This window comes from Fistularia commersonii, chromosome 10 (assembly GCF_037954325.1).
Source record: "Fistularia commersonii isolate RoL2024-O1a breed Wild chromosome 10, RoL_Fcom_v1.0, whole genome shotgun sequence".
NCBI lineage: Eukaryota > Metazoa > Chordata > Actinopteri > Syngnathiformes > Fistulariidae > Fistularia > Fistularia commersonii.
Genome location: NC_141293.1, coordinates 13537047 through 13554718, shown reverse-complemented (window position 1 = coordinate 13554718; position 17672 = coordinate 13537047). Strand labels below are relative to the sequence as shown.

The 17672-nt window shown below is 50.6% G+C and overlaps 1 protein-coding gene across 5 annotated transcripts in view; it reads left to right on the top strand.

The window, feature by feature from the left end:
- The window catches only part of sema6cb (semaphorin 6Cb), a 127846-nt gene that overhangs the window by 22385 nt on the left and 87789 nt on the right, over positions 1-17672 (top strand). For all 5 annotated transcript variants that reach the window (XM_086153838.1, XM_086153837.1, XM_086153840.1 and 2 more), the window contains one exon: positions 10675-10734. The gene's annotated coding sequence lies outside the window, so the exon portion shown is untranslated. The remainder of the gene's footprint in view (positions 1-10674; positions 10735-17672) is intronic.

The following is a 17672-nucleotide window of genomic DNA, read 5'->3' as shown; positions in this document are numbered from 1 at the left end:
ATCTCCCCGCCAAAGCGTCTAATTCTCCGCTAATTGTGTCTTAGTGTGTGTGTGCGCGCGCACCTCAGACGAGCACGGATTGAAAAGGCGAGCGCTGGTATTTACAGGACTTGAATGCACTGCCATTAGAGAAAATTCATATCCTATCCCGCCCCATAAATAACCGTCGCTGCCGGAACGAACACCATTATCCTTTCTTGTTCTTTTTCTTCTGAATGGAGAGAGCTTCGGGGGAAAAAATAAAAGAAAGACTATAGGGGCTGTTCATCCTGTCACCCCCGTCCCCACGTGACCCGACAGGTGATAGATTAGTCCTTCTTGGTGGCCGACGCAGGTGGATACCTCTACCGAGTTCCAAGAACCGTGCACGATGGGGCCGGAGGTCGGAGGAGAAGGAGCTCCATCCGCCCCTCCTTACACTCAATATCCAATATCCGCTGGCTGCACGCTTCTCCACAGCTCGAGTTGGGGTGGAGACGGGCGGGGGTTAAGCGCTCTCCTCATAAGCACCTGTGTGTACTCTACAGCGGCGGAAAGGGAGCAGGTGATTATCAGAGGCCGCTCCGGCAGGAAACGGAGGAAGCGAGCGACATGATGGATCCCCCTCTCACCCACGCCTATCGTGCTGTTTGTGGGCATTTTCAATCAACGTGCAACCTGCCTCAACCTACTTCTACCCACCTCCATCTGCCTTACTTCCCCTTACCTCCAACCACCTCCTCCAGTCTTATCACCTCACTTTCTGAGACTCCGGAGTGCCAATCTTCTCCATATTCATTGGCTTCCCTCTCCACCCTTACCTCAGCCACCTCCAACCTCGCTTCACCTTCCACCTTCCCAAATGGAGACTGTGATTGCACCAATGTTCCAGTCTCATCCCTATTCATTGGCTGCCCCCGCACACCCCACCCACCTCCACCCTCGGCCTCTCTCTACCTGACTTGTCAACTCATCTTCAACCTTCTGAGGCTCTGATTGGAGCAACAATGACCTCCCCGTTTATCGGCTCCCATCTTCACCCCAACTTCACCCACCTCCGCCCTCGGCCCCTGTAAGTCTCTCCACCTGTCTTATAGACCCTTCCTGTTTCTAAGGCTCCGATTGGATCAACAATGACGTCCCTCCGCCCTTTTCCCTGTTGGTCTCTCCATCTCACGTTACGCCTCCTGAAACTCTGATTGGAGCACCAATCACGTCCCTATTCATGGCTTCCCCCTCCACCCCCGCCTGCAGCCTCTTCCCCCCTACGTCCCTCAACCTGTCTCATCACCTCACCCTCCACCTACCTCCACGGAGGCTCTGATTGGCGCACCAATCTCATCCCTATTCATAGGCTTCCTCCGCCACCCCCTACCTCCACATCACTCACTTCCTGTTGCGCGCCGCTCTTTACCTCTTTGCTTCCCGCATTTTGTTTTGCTTTTAAGCCCCCACCCACCACCACCCGCCCCCTACGCCGCCTGCTGTAGAGAAGTTGACATGGCATCACAAGCAAAAGGCTTGCTAAGCTTTTTAGAGCCAGTCACGGTGCGCCTCCGTCCCCCTCCACCCCCGCCGCAGCTTCCTCCACCCACCGCCTCCACCCCCACACCCCACCCCCAGTCGTAATTACTGCTGAAACAAGCAGCTCTGGGAAGTTTCAGCGCTGGTGGACCCGTCATTACTGACAATCTCCCAGCCTTTATCTGCCACGGCGAAGACGCTCCCGCGCCGCGGCGCTCTGATGATTGCCTTACTTAGCAGGGGAGAGACAAGCGGGTGGGGTTGGCGGGGGGTGGGGCGGGTGGTGCTGATCAGAGGAAGCGAGCTGCGTTCATGTGGAGGTTTTTATTCACGAGCGCGAGTGGAAATCACGGAGCCCTCAATCGCACAGAGTGCTCGGCGCCAACCGGAAAAAAAAAAAACAGAAAAAAAATAAAAAATAAAAACGCTCGAACCTGCCAAGCAGCCACCTCAGTTTCCATGGTGATCTGACACACTTCATAGCTTAAGTGGAGAATATCGCATCGTCGCTGGAACATTGTACCGTCGGGCGTGTTTTCAGGCCCCGCCCACCTCCGCCCAAACCCACCCAATCGCCTCATCCCGTGTGGTTCCGCCTTCCGCTTAGCTTCCTCTCTAACTTATTAAAATAAAATAAAAAACAAGCACTTGAATGGGAAAAGGGTCCCCGATTAGATTCCCAGAGAAGGCCTTTCTGTGTGGGGCCTCCATGTTCTCTATGTGGGCTTCCTCAGATATGCTCCTCAGGAGCCTTGCCAGCACATGAGATGAGCCAAAACTGGAAGTAGCAAAACATGGAAAGGTGGAGTGAAAGAACTACATTTGCGCCGCCATTTTGGGGCAAAGCACCGTGGGAATGTTGGCAATGTAATTAGACACAGCGGACAGTTAGAACCTGGAGCTGCTTCCGATATTTTAGGGGAGGGGCTCGAGCCACTCGCAGATGTCGCGAACAAAGAGGCGGGGCTTAACCTGGAGGTGTCAATCACAGGTTGGTAGGAAGGAACAGTTGCAGCCGTAACGCCGGTTCAGCGGGGATCTACTCTTTATTAACCCTGAAGCACAGGTGCCGTTATTTTCAGATAGTCTCTGCTGGCTAAATGTGACCACAGCTTTAATTTAAGAACTCTCCGTTAGGCGAGGGCGCAGGTACTGTGTGTGCCTGCCTCTCACAGGCAAAGACAGGGAGTGAAGTCGAGGCGTCGGACGGACCCAGATGCTCATCACGCGCTGCATCTGGGACTCCGAAGCTCCTTTGAAGGCACCGCTAATCTGATATAATGCAGCGCCTTCGTCGGCCGCCATCATTGATTCGTCACCGCTTCGTTGCGTGGGGAAATGTCAATAGCCAACGTGGCATGCGCCGCTCGTGCGCTGCATACCATCCTGCGACGCTTCCCCCCCCCCCGCCCCTTTTGTTTAGAACAGAAGCTCGTCGTCGTCTGCTTCCCTCGCCCGGCGCCGCCGCAGCTTACTCTACCGTTTAAGCCCAGCCACCATTTTCCCCGTCGCCTTGAACACCTGTGCTCGCCGCTTCAAAGTAGAGATCTTTGCCGTGGCAACGTCATAAATATGCATGGGTTCCGACCTGGCCCCGAGACTCACTGCTTGAACGGAACGGGACCGTTTGGAATCCACAGCGTGGGATTTCAGAGACACGGCAATAAAGAAGTCATCGCCGCGCAGAGGCGTCACTGACTCTGCACTGCGAATCCACCACGCGCACACACACGGGGACACACACACACACACACTCACTGATTTATATATATACATTTATTGCTACATATTCCCGTGGGCCGTGCTACCATTTTTAACATCCCCGGCTCTCTGCTGCCCCGTAATCTCATGAATTAGTCATTACTTCACTCCCGCCCAAAAGGTTGTATCTATAATTCAGAAAACGGGGCGCAGCCGCCATCGAAGAAGTGCTCTGCGAGTCCGCGGCGTGGCAGACGGCTCGCCCCGGTGTGGCCGCTCGGTCCCCAGCATGTGATCCCGGGTTACCGCCCCCCACGGTTGTTCTGGATTACGGGCCTCTGCGTCGCCTGATGGGGAGAAGAACCCTAGCGGGGAGTCACTCTGTTGACGAACAGAGCTCATCCATGCGCCAAGTTCAACAAGTCAGCTGTGCTTCCCCCTCGCCGACCCCCGCCTCCAACTCCCTTTCTCTCGGCACGCCGCAACCCAACCTCCCCCCTTCCACCTCCACCCGTCCGCTTCACCACTCATCTTCTCCCTTTTCAAATGGTAATGGAAGTGAACCATGCAGGAGCTCTGCAGCCAGAAGGGAACTCTTTCCTCTCAGGAGGGAATTTATGGATGGTCATGCAGAGTTTGGAGGGCTTTGGCCCGGCAGGCTCTTTATTTATTTATTTGTTTTTCTATTTTTTTTTTTTTTTCTCCCATGGCCGACCGGCCCTGGCGGCTTATCTCGCAAAACACCGCTGGTTCTGCGGCTGCTGTCGTCATGCATAATGGAACAAAATCAAATGTCTGTACCCTGCGTTTGCAACCCCCCTCCCCCCCCTTCTCCGCTTAACGCGCCGCCGATTTGAATGAAGAGTATATGAAACGGAATCATGCTAGCGATGCGGCGCCGGGGGCGGGGGTACGTCCAGAGAGAGCAGAGGCTCGGCGACAGGTCCGGTTGTAGACGCTGCGTTGGCTTTCCGGAGAGCTTTGCGCATGACAGCAGATAATAAGAAAGAGTGAACGGTCGTAAATGTTAGCGTGAGATGTTGGCACTGCTAAGTTGCTCAAAGTTTGGCAGCCATGGTAGATCCCGGTCAGAAGGGAGCCGAGAAGGCTGGAGTTGTTTAAAAATCGTGGTGTTTCTCTCCCTCTGGTGTTTGGCCGCCTCTCTGGCACAGGCGTTCGCAGCGATGGGGTGAAAAGAAGCGTTGACTTGCTTCTGAGCGATGGCCGTTGATGCTCGTTTGGCTGATTCTGATTCTGAGGAAATACTGCAGAGGGACGTTTTTTTTTTCTTTTGTAACGTTTCTTGGAAGCGGCTAATGGAATTCTTTAACCTCCCCGAACTAGAAGAGCTTGAGTTACCAAGTTTGTACAAATGAAATCCAGCTCACGATGAATTTCAACACGCGTCACTCGAGATTCTTTCGGAAAAGAATGAAGAAACAAGGCCTCTTGTCCTATTTCTATCGAATACTTCCATTACATTCATTGTAAATCCAGGAAACAAAAGAACAGGGCCCATCTTTGGATGTTGAAAACTGTGAAAAATACCCATGTACCCTGTTTGTGTGCAGCAGTATGGTCTAATGCCAGGAGGGACCACTACATATAGAGAACTTGCCAAACCAGTTCTGCAAATGCAGTTTTTGGTGAAAGATTACACAGATGCAGTAGCTGGATCAAAGAGTACCGCAGATGCAGAATTTACAGAAAGAGTACTGCAGATGTAATATTTGCGGAAAGAGCGCTGCAGATGCAGCACTTGCAGAAAGAGTACCAGGGATGCCGTATTTGCAGAAGGAGGACTGCAGGGGCACTATTTGCAGTAAAAGTACAGCGGCTGCAGTATCTGGGGAAAGCGTACTGCAGATGCAGTGTTTGCAGAAAGAGTACCACAGATGCAGTAATTGGTATAAGGGTACTGCAGATGCAGTATTTGCAGAAAGAGTACCGGGGATGTAATATTTGCTGAAAGAGTACCTCAGGTGCAGTCGTTGGTCAAAGGGTACTGCGGGTGCAGTATTTGCAGAAAAAGTACTGCAGATGCAGTGTTTGCAGAAAGAGTACCACAGATGCAGTAATTGGTATAAGGGTACTGCAGATGCGGTATTTGCAGAAAGAGTACCGGGGATGTAATATTTGCTGAAAGAGTACCACAGGTGCAGTCGTTGGTAAAAGGGTACTGCAGGTGCAGTATTTGCAGAAAAAGTACTGCGGATGCAGTATTTGCAGAGAGTGTATTACAGGTGCAGTATCTGTAGAAAGGGTACCACCGGTGCAGTAATTGGTATAAGGTTATCGCAGATGCACCATTTGGAGAAATATCACTACAGATGCCATGTTTGCAGAAAGAGTACTGTGCATACAGCATTTGCAGAATTACAGCAGTTCCCTTAAGAATGTTGATAGAGGAGGCCAGAGGTCTGTCGATCTAGAAGAAGCATATGACTGGGTGCTGAGAGAGGAACTGTGGTTGTATGAGGAAGTCTGGAGTCGCAGAGAAGTATGTTAGGGTGGTGCAGGACATGTATATGCGCCGTGAGACAGTGATGAGGTGTGACAGAGGAGTTCAAAACTGAGGTAGGACTACATCAGGGATCAGCTCTGAGCGCCTTGTTTGTTTGGATTAGTGATGGGTCGGCCAACAAATGAGGTTAGACAGGAATCTGCATCGACTGATGTTTGCAGATGACGTGATTTGTAGTGCGAGCAGGGAGCAGATGGAGGAACATCTCGAGAGGTGGAGGTAGAACCGTGGCTTAGGCAAACCCCTAATTATGAACCAATAGGCCTACGAACAGAGTTTTCGCTCAAATTTTGAATCAAGCTGCGAACACACAAACAGACAAACTCCCAGGCTCTCTGCATTGTGGCGTTGGAGCGTAGTGGCAGTCGTGCATTCTACTCCATGTTGTTTACATTGTTCATCATTTTTTTCAAGCTAGCCCTCAACATGGCTCCAAAATAGGTTAATAGTGTTAGTGCTATTAAGTTAAGTATCACAGTTGATCTCAAAAAGCAAATTACTAAATGTGAGAGTAGTCTTGGACATGGCAAAGTCAACCATCTGAGCAATCCTGAAGAATAAGGATGGCTGAAAACAGCTGATGTGCATTAAGAGGGGACTATGTTGATGAAGGAAAGTGATTGTTAGCTTGTATGAATGAATGAAAGACTGCTGGAGATAGCGTTAGCCAGGGTCTCAGATGCAAGAAGGCCTTACTTGTGCTTATTTATTGAAGGAAATGCCCAGTACAAGTGCTGGCAAGTAGACAAAGAACACAAGAAACATAACAATAATAGAGGTTATCTTTGATTCCTTTATTTTCTCCAACAAATAAACCATAAAAAGTTCCAAAAGAGCGCCGTATGTTTTTGGTGCCGGAGAACATATCAGGCGGATTTACTGATTTTTATTTTTTATTGATTCCAATGGGAAACGTTGATTCTGACTGCAAACCTATCGGTTTGCAAATGAGTCAAAGCGTGAAATTCATAATCCAAGCTTCTACTGTTGACATGACACGTAAAAGAGAGGTTGAATGGTTGTATGCCTCGGTCGGGAATGAATGAACGAAGCGGGAGTTGATGTATTTGTTTGAATCTACATGCTGGAGGTCCCAAACTTCCAGTGAACATTGTGACAGCTGTTTGTGCTTTCAGGCTCAAGGGTTTGTGTGTTTGTTTGCGTCCGGCATTGGACAACCGTCGGGCCGTTGACCTCCGCGGCCTCGCTTGAATTAGCCTGGATTCCCGGTCGAGCTTCCCGTTTCCTGCGATCATGTGAGCGGCGGCGGGGGGACTTTCCCACATCCTCCTCAGCCCCGAGTGGCCTCGCCGTCCTGTGCGTTTGCTCCTCGGCGGCCGCCGGGGGGAAGCGAGATCGAAAAACCGTCTCGGAACAACCTCCCCCCTCTGAAAAACAGCCGTGTCTGCCGCTGAAATCGGCGTTCCGCCCGATTAAGCATCGGAATGGAACGCTACGGGGTCGCCGCGGCAGACGAATAACAAACGCCAGCACTTAGACCGCACCCCGGCCACCCCGCACCGATCCGTTCCCGGGAAGCGATTGATCCCCTCCGTCGTCAGGTGATTCCCCGGTGAGGATGACAAAACCCGCAAAGAGGCGGGAGGGAGGGTTTGAGGCAGCGGTGCGTGTGAGAGTCTTTGCGGGGGTGGAGTTGTGGGCGTAGAGAACTTATTAATCCAGCTTGTGTTCCTGGAATTAAAAGCTGGAGTAGACGAGCCAGATGTGATGGATATCTGGGTCCGCAGTGCGTCACCACCCCCTCCACCCTCCACCCGCCCCCTAAATGACTCTGCTATGAGGAGCGTCGTGGTGTAAACACCCGCCTGATTACAGCCACATTCCTATCCCTGTGTGTGTGTGTGTGTGTGTGCGTGTGTGCGCGCGCTCAAAAGCTGATTGGTGGTGATTTGTGCAAATGAGTGGGGGGGGGGGGGGTGCTGTGGCGACTCAGCACATTGGGGGAGAAATCGGGCCACGGATGCCAAGCTGATGACTTTGAATAGTTGTGGTTTTCAAAGTGATGGAGGACAGGAACAGAACTCACCAGAGGTCAAAGTTCGGGCGTATGAGGGTATGATGTGGCTTCCCCGAATACGGTCATAGCTTTTATTTATGGAGCATTTTTTGAAAATGATGCCGCCGACATCACTGTTTCTCGGTTGTAGTATCTTAAGCCCTTTTCTCACTCCAAGAACTTTTTGAAGTTCCTGGAACATTTTCCCAGAACATCTCAGTTCTGTAGAACCATTTCAGCTCCTACACCGAGGCAGGGTCTCCTATATGGTTCCATAGGAGCTCGTAGGTGTTTGGTGATTGGTGGAACTCATAAGCCACACCCATTACCAGATACTTCTTGTGGTCCTTAAAAACTGGTCACTTGTCAGCTGTTTTCTTGGGACAAAATGGACGGGGGCAGCAAGAATGGCAAAGACGTCCAAGTTCTTCTGGCTTGCTACACCGCAGAGGGGCATCCAAGGCCAGCGGAGAACGTCTACATTTTGGCCAGAATAGGTGCAGAGTTTTCTAATGGCTGACAGGGTTCTTCACCCCGCAAGGAGAAGTTAAAACACTCCAACCCCTCTGATAGTCCATGATTATTATTCCCACATGGATGTTCTTCAACTAGGCTCTCCTAGTTCTTCCTGGAGCTGAGGGTGCAGGTCACACCACTCCCCACTGTGGTCACTGCCTGATTACAACACATCAAGGTTTCCCTGGACTAGGCTACTTTCTGGAACCTTATTCCGACCCACGGTGGGATGGTGAGGGTTCTGCGGTTTTAACTCGCCGACCCGAACAATATCAGTGCTATCTGGGAAACGGAGGCAGTGGTGCCGGGAAGTCCAACTGGAAGGGGCTCACGAAGGAACTGTGGGAATTACTTCCAATTTGGGTTCTGACAGAGATGCGTGTCCTGAGCTGGACCGCCGCCGCCGCTGAAAGCTTCAGGGTGTGGGGCCAAATTCTGGGGGAACGCGAAGGACAAAATCTGAAGCAATGAACGCTGACATTGACCCTAAAGTTCTATTACAATATGTAGACAGACATATTGTATGCCTGAATGGTTGTCTTTACATGACTAGTGAATGAGAGAGCGAGTGGTTGTTTGTCTCTAAATGGGGTGAATGAGTGAATTGTTGTTTCTGTATGAGTTTGAATGAGGGTGTGAATAGTTGTCTGTCCATCTGATGTGCAAAGGGTGAATAGTTGTTCATATCCATATGTCTTATGAATGAGTGAATGATGGTTGTCTCTCTCTTTATGACTTATGAATGAGTGAGTGAATTCTGTATCCGTATGAAACGGGAACAAATGTTTCTAATTTTTTGGAGCATTTTGAATGAGAACATGAAGAGTTGTATACTGCTGATGTTTGAATGAGAGGGTGAATGGTTACAATCTATATTACAAGTGAATGACAGAGTGAATGAGTGAATAGTTGTATCTCTGTATGACTTTTGAATGAGGGCGCAAATGACCCTCAGTCTTGATGATGTGGAAAGGAGAGGGTGAATGGTTGTTCATCTCTATATGATTTATGAATGAGTGACTGAATATTGTTGTTTATGAAACGTGAACAAATTTTTTTTTTGGGGGGGGGGGGGCTTATATAAAGCGTGATTGAGGGTGAATGGCTGTATGCCTCTTTATAATGTGTGAATGAATGAATGGCAGGTTGTGGCCCCTCTCTGACCTGTGAGTGAGAGGATGAATGGTTGTCCCTGTATGAAATGTGCACAAGAGAGTCAATACTTTTTTTTTTGTCTATTTGACGTGTGGATGAGAGGGTGAACGATGCGATCACTTCTTTGTGAAAAGATCTGATCCGAGTCCGATCCTGCTGTTTTACCTTTTATCTGACTCCCCGCTCCACCTCCTCTCCTCCACCGCCACCTCCTCTCTTCCACCTCCTCTCCATCTCCTCCCGTCTCCGTCCTCCTCTGGGGACCCTCCTGCCGCCTCCGGAGCGCCTAATTGACTTTTCATTGACGCGCGTTGTAATTGGCTTTTAATCACGGCTTTACATCGTGTTTTGATATTCAAATAAAGCGGCGGCGCCGCCGAGAGATGGAGGGAGGGAGGGAGGGAGGAATGGAGGAGGAGAGAGACATTTATTCAGCAGCAGCGTCTCCATATTTATGTGCTGTTGAACATCCTTAGTGACTGAAGGGAAAGTCAAACAAACCCCCTCCTGTTCCTCCTCCAGAGGCCCGGCGGTGCGTTCACTGACATCGGGAGAAAATCATACATCCCTGCCTTGACGTGCATATTTTTAGTGTTGGATTATGACCTTCATAATCAATAAATCAATCGATCAGCTTCACCGAAAGGTCAAACAACATGAAAGTCTCTGTGCGTGAAGGTCAGCAGGTCAAGCTCCAGGGGAGGAAGGTGCTTTGTCGTCCCGTCCTGGAAATATGTACATCGTGGGGTTCGATCGATTGTTCACATTTTTGAACAGGTGGCCATAGAAGTGGATGATCAATAAGTTGGGGGGACGGCGGCCCCCTTTCCTACACACACCGCCGCGGCTGTTACGCCTAGTGCTACAGTTCGGTTAGCAAACACCAACACACACGTGCGCGCGCGCCGCCCGACCGTCCCGCGAGCCGGCAGCCTTTTTCCCGCCCTAGAAAGCGAACGCCACGGGAGAGCGGGATTAGCATGCATGAGTCTTCGCCGCTGTCCTTTCGCTCCCCCCTCTTCTTCCTCCTCCTCTTCTTCTCCTCGGCGGGTGAATGACAGCGAACGACTCCCGCCGCTGGTCAGGCTTTCAGAGAGCGGACTCGTGTTTGCATGCTGTCCGCGATGCTCCCCCAAAATACAGTCCGACACTGAGATGGAGCTTAAGCCGGCAGGCGGCACGCTGCCTCCACCTCCACCCATTCTCCTGCCAACATTCCCTATAGAAACGCTAAAAATCCATTTCTCTTTGGCCACAGGAAGGTGCGACCGCTCGCTGCCGCCCCTCCCCGAAGACGCCCTCCACCTTCGTTAACTGAGTAAGTCCGTTGAACAAACACATTCACCGCAGCTCTCAGGAACACACACATGTGGTTATTGTAAAACACTTTGCTGCCCTTGGTCTTATGGAGAGTTTGATCGGGAGTGTGATATGACGGGAAAAGAAATGAAAGCCAAGATGGCGGCCACTTTTGACCTGAACTCGATGTCTGAGACTTTAAATTTGACGTCAATTTTATAAATGTACATATTTTACTTGAGATTGGTGTCTCGGTGACTTTATTTGATGTATTTGCCTTTATATTGACTCCTGGGCTTTAAATTGTTGCATTGGACTCCTAATTGATGTTTTGTATTTTAAATTGATTCATTTGATATTCCAATCTGCACTGGTTGAATTTAACTTGTCTTCGTTTTGAACGAACGTCTCTTTTTTTATAAACTGACAAATTTGATTTGAAAATGGTGTTGTCCACTTTAAATTGATGTATTTTTATTTGACTGTAATTCTTGTGTTTAAGTTTTAATTGACAGCCTTGACAACACGTCCGTGTAACCTGACTGTGAATATCTTTGACTTGTTATATTTTGTCTTTTAATTTGGTTTTAGATTGACGTTCGTGACCTCAAACAGACGCTTCTGAATTTTGCCATTAATATGATGTCTTAGACTTCATACTATTTGTTCTCTGTGACTTTTTATTGATGTATTTGATTTTGAATTTACATCTTCGATTTTAAATGGTTGTATTTGACTCTAAATTGCCCTCCATGACTTCGTTGACTTTAAATATCGGTCTTTTTTTAAAATTGACACATTTGACTTAAAATTGATGTCCCTTTGAATTAAATAGACTTCTGACTTTAAAGTGATGTCACATTGAAGTCTCCTTGTTATATTCACATACTTTATTTGAAAATGGCATTTTACCTTAAATTGACATCTCTATGGCTATAAATTGTTGCATTACACTTTGAATCGCAGTTTGTGACGACGTGTCTTTCTTAAATCAGTGTGCTGCTTCAAATTGACCTCTCTTTTTTTAAATTGACCCCCCAAAGCTATAACTTTCTGATTACCGCAGTGCCGTCTGCGTCGCTGTCTCTTGGACTCCATCATGACCGCCGGCCGCAGACTAGCCCCAATGGCTATTGTTGTTTTTAGCCGTCGTCGTGGAAACTGACGCGCCTGTCGCCTGACCCCCCCCCCCTCCATTGTTAGCCAGACCGCTACGATAGTGTCCCGCTAACAAGGCCTGCCATCTGAAAGGCCGCCTCGCCTCGTCTCGCCGCTTTGTCACGTCTCATTACGAGCCGCCGCAACATTTGTTTGCGCCCCCTCTAGACTTCTCCTGCAATACTTAAATGTCGAAGTATCGGGCAAGACGTTTCTTCACCAGAGCGAAGTGCAACCCCTCCTCTTCTCTCACCCCCCTTGTTTTTTTGAAAGATCAATCTTGTTTCTGCACAATTGCACAGATTGTAATCTATTCCTGCTGAAGGGGGGATTCGGGGAGGAGGGTGAAATAGAGCCATTCATCACAGAGTAAACAGCAGAACGGCGGAGGAGAAGAGGGAGAGGAGGAGAGGAAGAAGAGGTAGTGGGGATCTTAAGCCCTGCCCTCGCCGACTCAACAGGAAGTGGCATCTGAGATGGACAGGAAGAGGAGTGAGGAGGAGCGGGACTCTAGGTCCTTCCCTTCCTCACCTTCAAAGTGTCCATCCTCCGGAGTGTTTCTCTGGAGGATGGACACTCTGGAAAGTGTTTCTCCTCTTCCTCACTTGGTCCCCCCTCCTCCCCCTCTTCTTTCTCCTCCTCCTCACCTTCATCCTTTCCTCCTCTTCAACCTCACCTTCATCATCCTCCTCCTCCTCCTCCTCCTCACCATCGCCTTTGCCCCTCTTCCTACTAACCCTCCTTACCTTCATCCTCATCTCGGCCTCCTCCTCCTTCTCAGCTTCATCCTTCCCTGCCTCATTATCACCCTTCCCCCCTCCTCTTCCTCAGCCTCAACCTCAGACTCCTGTTTTTGCGTGATGAGGCACGCTGCCCGTCTGCCTCACCTCAAATCTTCCACCGTGCTCCCTGAGGTATCAGGGCATGATAGCCATAGCGATGACGTCAACAGGTCACTTCCTGTCTGATCACTCCCGCTGCGTTCATCCTGCGATAAATAACCGATTACCCGCTCGATGGATTCTCATCCCAGCTCTGGTGATGTCGGCGATGTCCCAGCGGGAACCGGCCAATGAAACCAGTGTCACGTGACTCACATGTTCAAGACACCTCCTTTTTTTTTTTTTACAAAATAAGAGGCTTTTTGTTTTCTATGAGTTGAAAATGAAACAAGTAAATACATGGGTATACTTTTAGTTTGAAAATCCAGTTCCTTTTGGTTAGAGCAGTGTAAGAACAGTTATAAGCGGTTAATATGGCGCCCGCAGTTGGTGTTCATAGCGGGAATGCTCCAAAGCATCGGTGGTCCCAGTTCATCCCTTCATCGGTGGATGGTATTTGCCAATTTTTCTGTTTTGAGAAAATACAGTGGTTTATGAAGAGGCGATGGCGCCGCCGGCCCGCCGCTCGCTAAGCTAACCGGGCCGCGGCTTGAATTATTTACGGGGGCTTAAGGCGGACGGGGATAAAAAACAAATCCGAAAAAAACGGGGGGGCCGCCTGTGTTCGCCTTCATCCCCAAACCCAATCCGAGTGTCAGGGTTGGGCTGTACCATCTCTCCATCGGCCGGCGCAGGAGTCCAATCGGCTGCGGCGCTCACTTCCTGCGAGCGCGGCGGCTAGACCCCTCCCCTTCCTCTTCCTCCTCCTCGCCCTCGGCCCCCCCGGTGGGGAGGTTAAAAAGCAAAGAAAACCATCTTCCAGATGTTTTGAAGAAAGAAGAGGAGGCCGATACAGGAAGTGTCCGAAAGCGGCGAGCTGTCGACCCTAATCCTCGCCGTGTGAGGACGGCTCACATTTCCCAGCTCTTAATCTCCTGTGAAAGGAAAAAAAAATTGAAGGCTTAACGAACCCCGATTGTACATTCGTAATGAATCGGTTAAACCGCCGCCGCCATTTTAACCCCGACATAAATGGAACCATCCAAACAGATATATTTATATCACAGCGCGTCTCTGTGGCGCCACGGCGGCCTGCAGCCACCGATAACATTGTTCGCCGCTCCGCTCCGATCTTTGAACCCGGGGCCCTCAGCGCCGCAGTGGGAGGCGCACCTGGCGCTGTCCGGGAATTCTCCAGAGCGCCACCGCCGCCAGAAAACACACAAAAATACACCGGGTAAATAAAGCCGGTGTCACTCAGCGTCTCATTCATCAGCTCGCCGTTTGGCAGCTTATCAGTAGAGCGGCGGGATCGTGGCGGCGGCTGGGAGCCGACCCCCGCCGGGCGACTGAAAGCCTGATGACGAGTGGCGAGGCCGCAAAATCCGTTAGGCATTCCCTCTGTTTGATGAGTAAGAAGCCGTTCGGTACTAAGTATAGTACTACTGTGAAAGGTACTGCGTTAGAGTATCAAGTACTCAGAGTCTCTGCCGAGAAGCCCCGGCAGAGACTTGGGATTTTCCAGCGGACCTCGGCTGGACAACAGCTCGGGCAGCGATAAATAAACAGCTGAACGACAGCGTAACAGAAAGTAGATTTGGAGCCAAGATGGCGGAGCGGATGGGAACGGGCTCCATCTTGGCTCGAAGCATATCATCCTGGAGATGTGGACCAGGAAGTTAGAGATTCTGCGTGGACGTTGGTTTGTTCCACATGTCCAGGGTAGGTCACATGACCCGGTGTGTGTGTTTACATTCCCCCCACGTCTTCCCTGGTCGTTTTTTGCGGCGGCGGCCCGCCATGCAAAGATGGCCTCGGTTGCCCCGCGGTGGCAGGCGCCTCTTTTTCTTTCCCCCTGCGGGAACAGCGGCACCGTTGTGTTTGGGTACCGGGTTCCTGGCCCTGCCAACTCCCCCCTCCCCTCCGAAACGGCGTGCCAGGAGAGGAAGTAGAGACGCGCTCGTCGTCAGCAGTTTACGGATTCCATCGAATCGAGCCTGTCATGGCGGTTGCCCTTGGCGATGGGGAGCCGTTAACGCTGCAGCTCAGGCCGTCCCCGCGGCGGATCGGCTGGCCTCGGGCTCAGGCTCCGCCTCTGCGTGCTAAGGCTCCGCCCCCTCGCTGGGAAAGCTCTGGACGCCGGCCCGACAGAAGGTTGGCGAGACGTTTGCATTTCGATTAGCAGGAGAAGCAGTGGTCAGTGTTCAGCTCTACACCTCAATCACTCTATCCTGCCATCAATCTAACACTTTCTCTGCATCTCTCCACACCTCCATCACTATCACTCTATCACACTCTACATCTCCGTCTCCGTACCTCTGTCTCTTCATCTGTCTCCTCCTCTTTTCTTCCCCTTTACCTCTTTTTTATCTCTTTCTCTTCATTTCTTCCTATCCAAGGCTTTCTTTCTCTCTTTCTGTCTATCACTTCCTCTCTCCTCCTCTCAGTCATCTCTCTCCTCCACTTTTTCTCCCCATCTCTCTCTCTCTCTCTCCTTCACATTCTTCCTCTTCCTCTCTCTGGCTATCGCTCCCCCCCTCTTTCTTTTTCTCACTCCCTCGCTCCTCATCCCTCTCTCTATCCAGGCTCCTCTTCACTCCATCCTAAACAAAATGTACGGATTCGCCGCCGCCGTCACCATGGTGATCCAGCTGAACGGACGCCAGCTGACCCAGTTTCAGGTCCCGGTTCTGAAGAAGACCTCCTTGGAGGGCGGAGGAAGGGGGGCGGCGGGGGTGACCAATGGGAGGTCCCGAAATTGGCGGGCTACTTTGTAATCCGGAGGCTTTAGTCTAAGTAAGCTAATGCCGGTTCATCCCGTAATACTCCTCTGTTGCCGCAGAGGCGGCGGTGAGTCACCGGGGAGCGGAGGAATGGTGGCTGAGATGCGGTTGCTCACGCTCTCGCTCTCATTCCCCGGAGCTTTTAGATGAGTCACAGCTCAGAGAGCGGCGGCGGCGGCCCAGTCCGGCCTCGCCGTGGGGGGGCGGCGAGGGGAATTAGCGCCTATTAGCATTAGCATCCACTCAATTTAATCCACATGAGCTCGCGGCTTGGAGCGGGAGCATTGACACCACGGCGACGACAGTCCTTGGTTAGCTTGATGGAAGCGCGGCCGCGTGCCTGTGCCTGATTGGACGACAGTACCGAAGCCTCGGTTTGGTTCCGAAACAGGAAGACCTGAAGCCAACGCGGCATTGACGCCAGCGTGCTAACGCTGACTTCAATCCGCGTTAGTCACGTTTTATTTTGAAAATATCCTGGAGGGGAGGCGTTTGTGTCGGAGGAAGTCAACCCAGGACGCCGGCGGGTTCTTGTTATCACGCCGCCCCCCGCCTGTTTTATTAGCACAACCGGCGGACGCCTTCCCTTCCACTAGTCGCCTGGGAAACCTTTTATTTTGAAAGGCGAGCGGCCGCTTCCCCTGGTCCGCAACAATAGCTCGTCTCCCGCTGACAAAGCTGGCCTTTCAGTCCCTCCCGGGAGACAAAACAATGTTCTAGCTCGGCCCTCCGGTGACCCCCCGCGGGAACTCGCACACACACACACACACACACACACACACACACACACACACACACACACACACACACACACCTCGGTAGATAAGAAGACAACAAAGCGATATCTAGCAGGAGCCTCGATACAGAGCAAAGATGGATAGTTCTGACCAGGACATTGGTTCGGTTGACTGGGGCGGCGGTGTCGAGTCCTAATTTGTAGAGTAATCTGTAATTTGTCTCCGGCGGGGAGGCGCCAAAGAGATAGTCTGTCTCTTGCTTGGTTCTGGTGGGGGTTCTTGTTTTCACCTGTCTGGTTTTTCCAGTCTATACCTTGAATATAGTCTGTACTTATAATCTATAGTCTTAAACTGGAATATAGTTTGTACCTATAATCTGTGGTTTTAACCTGGAATATGTAGTCACCTGGAATATAGAGTAGAAAGATGTAGAAGAAGTATACGTTTATGATCTATGGTCTACATCAGGAATGTAGTCTAAACCTATCAGCTCTACCTGTAATCCATAGTCTCGGTTTGTCGTATGTGGTCCCAATAATCCAAGGGTATACCATTAATCTATAGCATCCATCTACAATATATCATCTTTTCCAGTAATATAGACTGTTTCCTTAATACGCACTTGCTATTTAATCTCTACTAAACTAGCATGTGGCGTCAGAATTGTAATTGTAATTGAGTTTATACTTGGAATGTGGACTATATACCCTAAATTCCGGACAATTAGCCGCGACTTTTTTCACACGCTTTGAACACTACGGCTCAAACAACGATGCAGCTAATGTATGGATTCGTTTTGGGGGGGCTAACAAACTTCACGCCGCTAAAACATTTATCCTCATCACATCGAATCGATGACAAAACCAGGAAATTCGGCTTATGTTGAGGAGCGTTCAATAGTCCAAAAATTACGGTAGTCATAAAGTAGAGTATATATCAGCACTAGAGACTGCAGTGTGTATCTGTAAATTGAGATGTGGTCACCGCTCCGGTCTGGAAGGTCACGTGTGTCCTCTGTCGTGAAACCCGCTTGTATCGACAACCCGTCGCCGCGGCAACCTCTCGTCACTGCTCTCTTTAGAGGGAAATCATGGCAGCGGCGCGTGACCCCGCGCCGGGTCGCGGACCCAGAAAAATGCTGGGAGACGAGCGTGCTAAGGCGCCGTCAGGTGATGGATGGCGTGCTGCGGGGGAGGCGCCGGGCCGTGCGGAGGAGACGCTCGCAGCCGAGGCACCGCCATCAATCATGCCTTCGACGACCAACATCCTTAAATGGCGCAAAGAAGAGCCTCTGCTTACACAGCCCCCGCCGCCCCGTGATAACACTGTAACAACACACAACCTGTGGCCTGGTCAACAGATTACTTTGGTTTATTGATAAGTTTAACTGAACTGTCA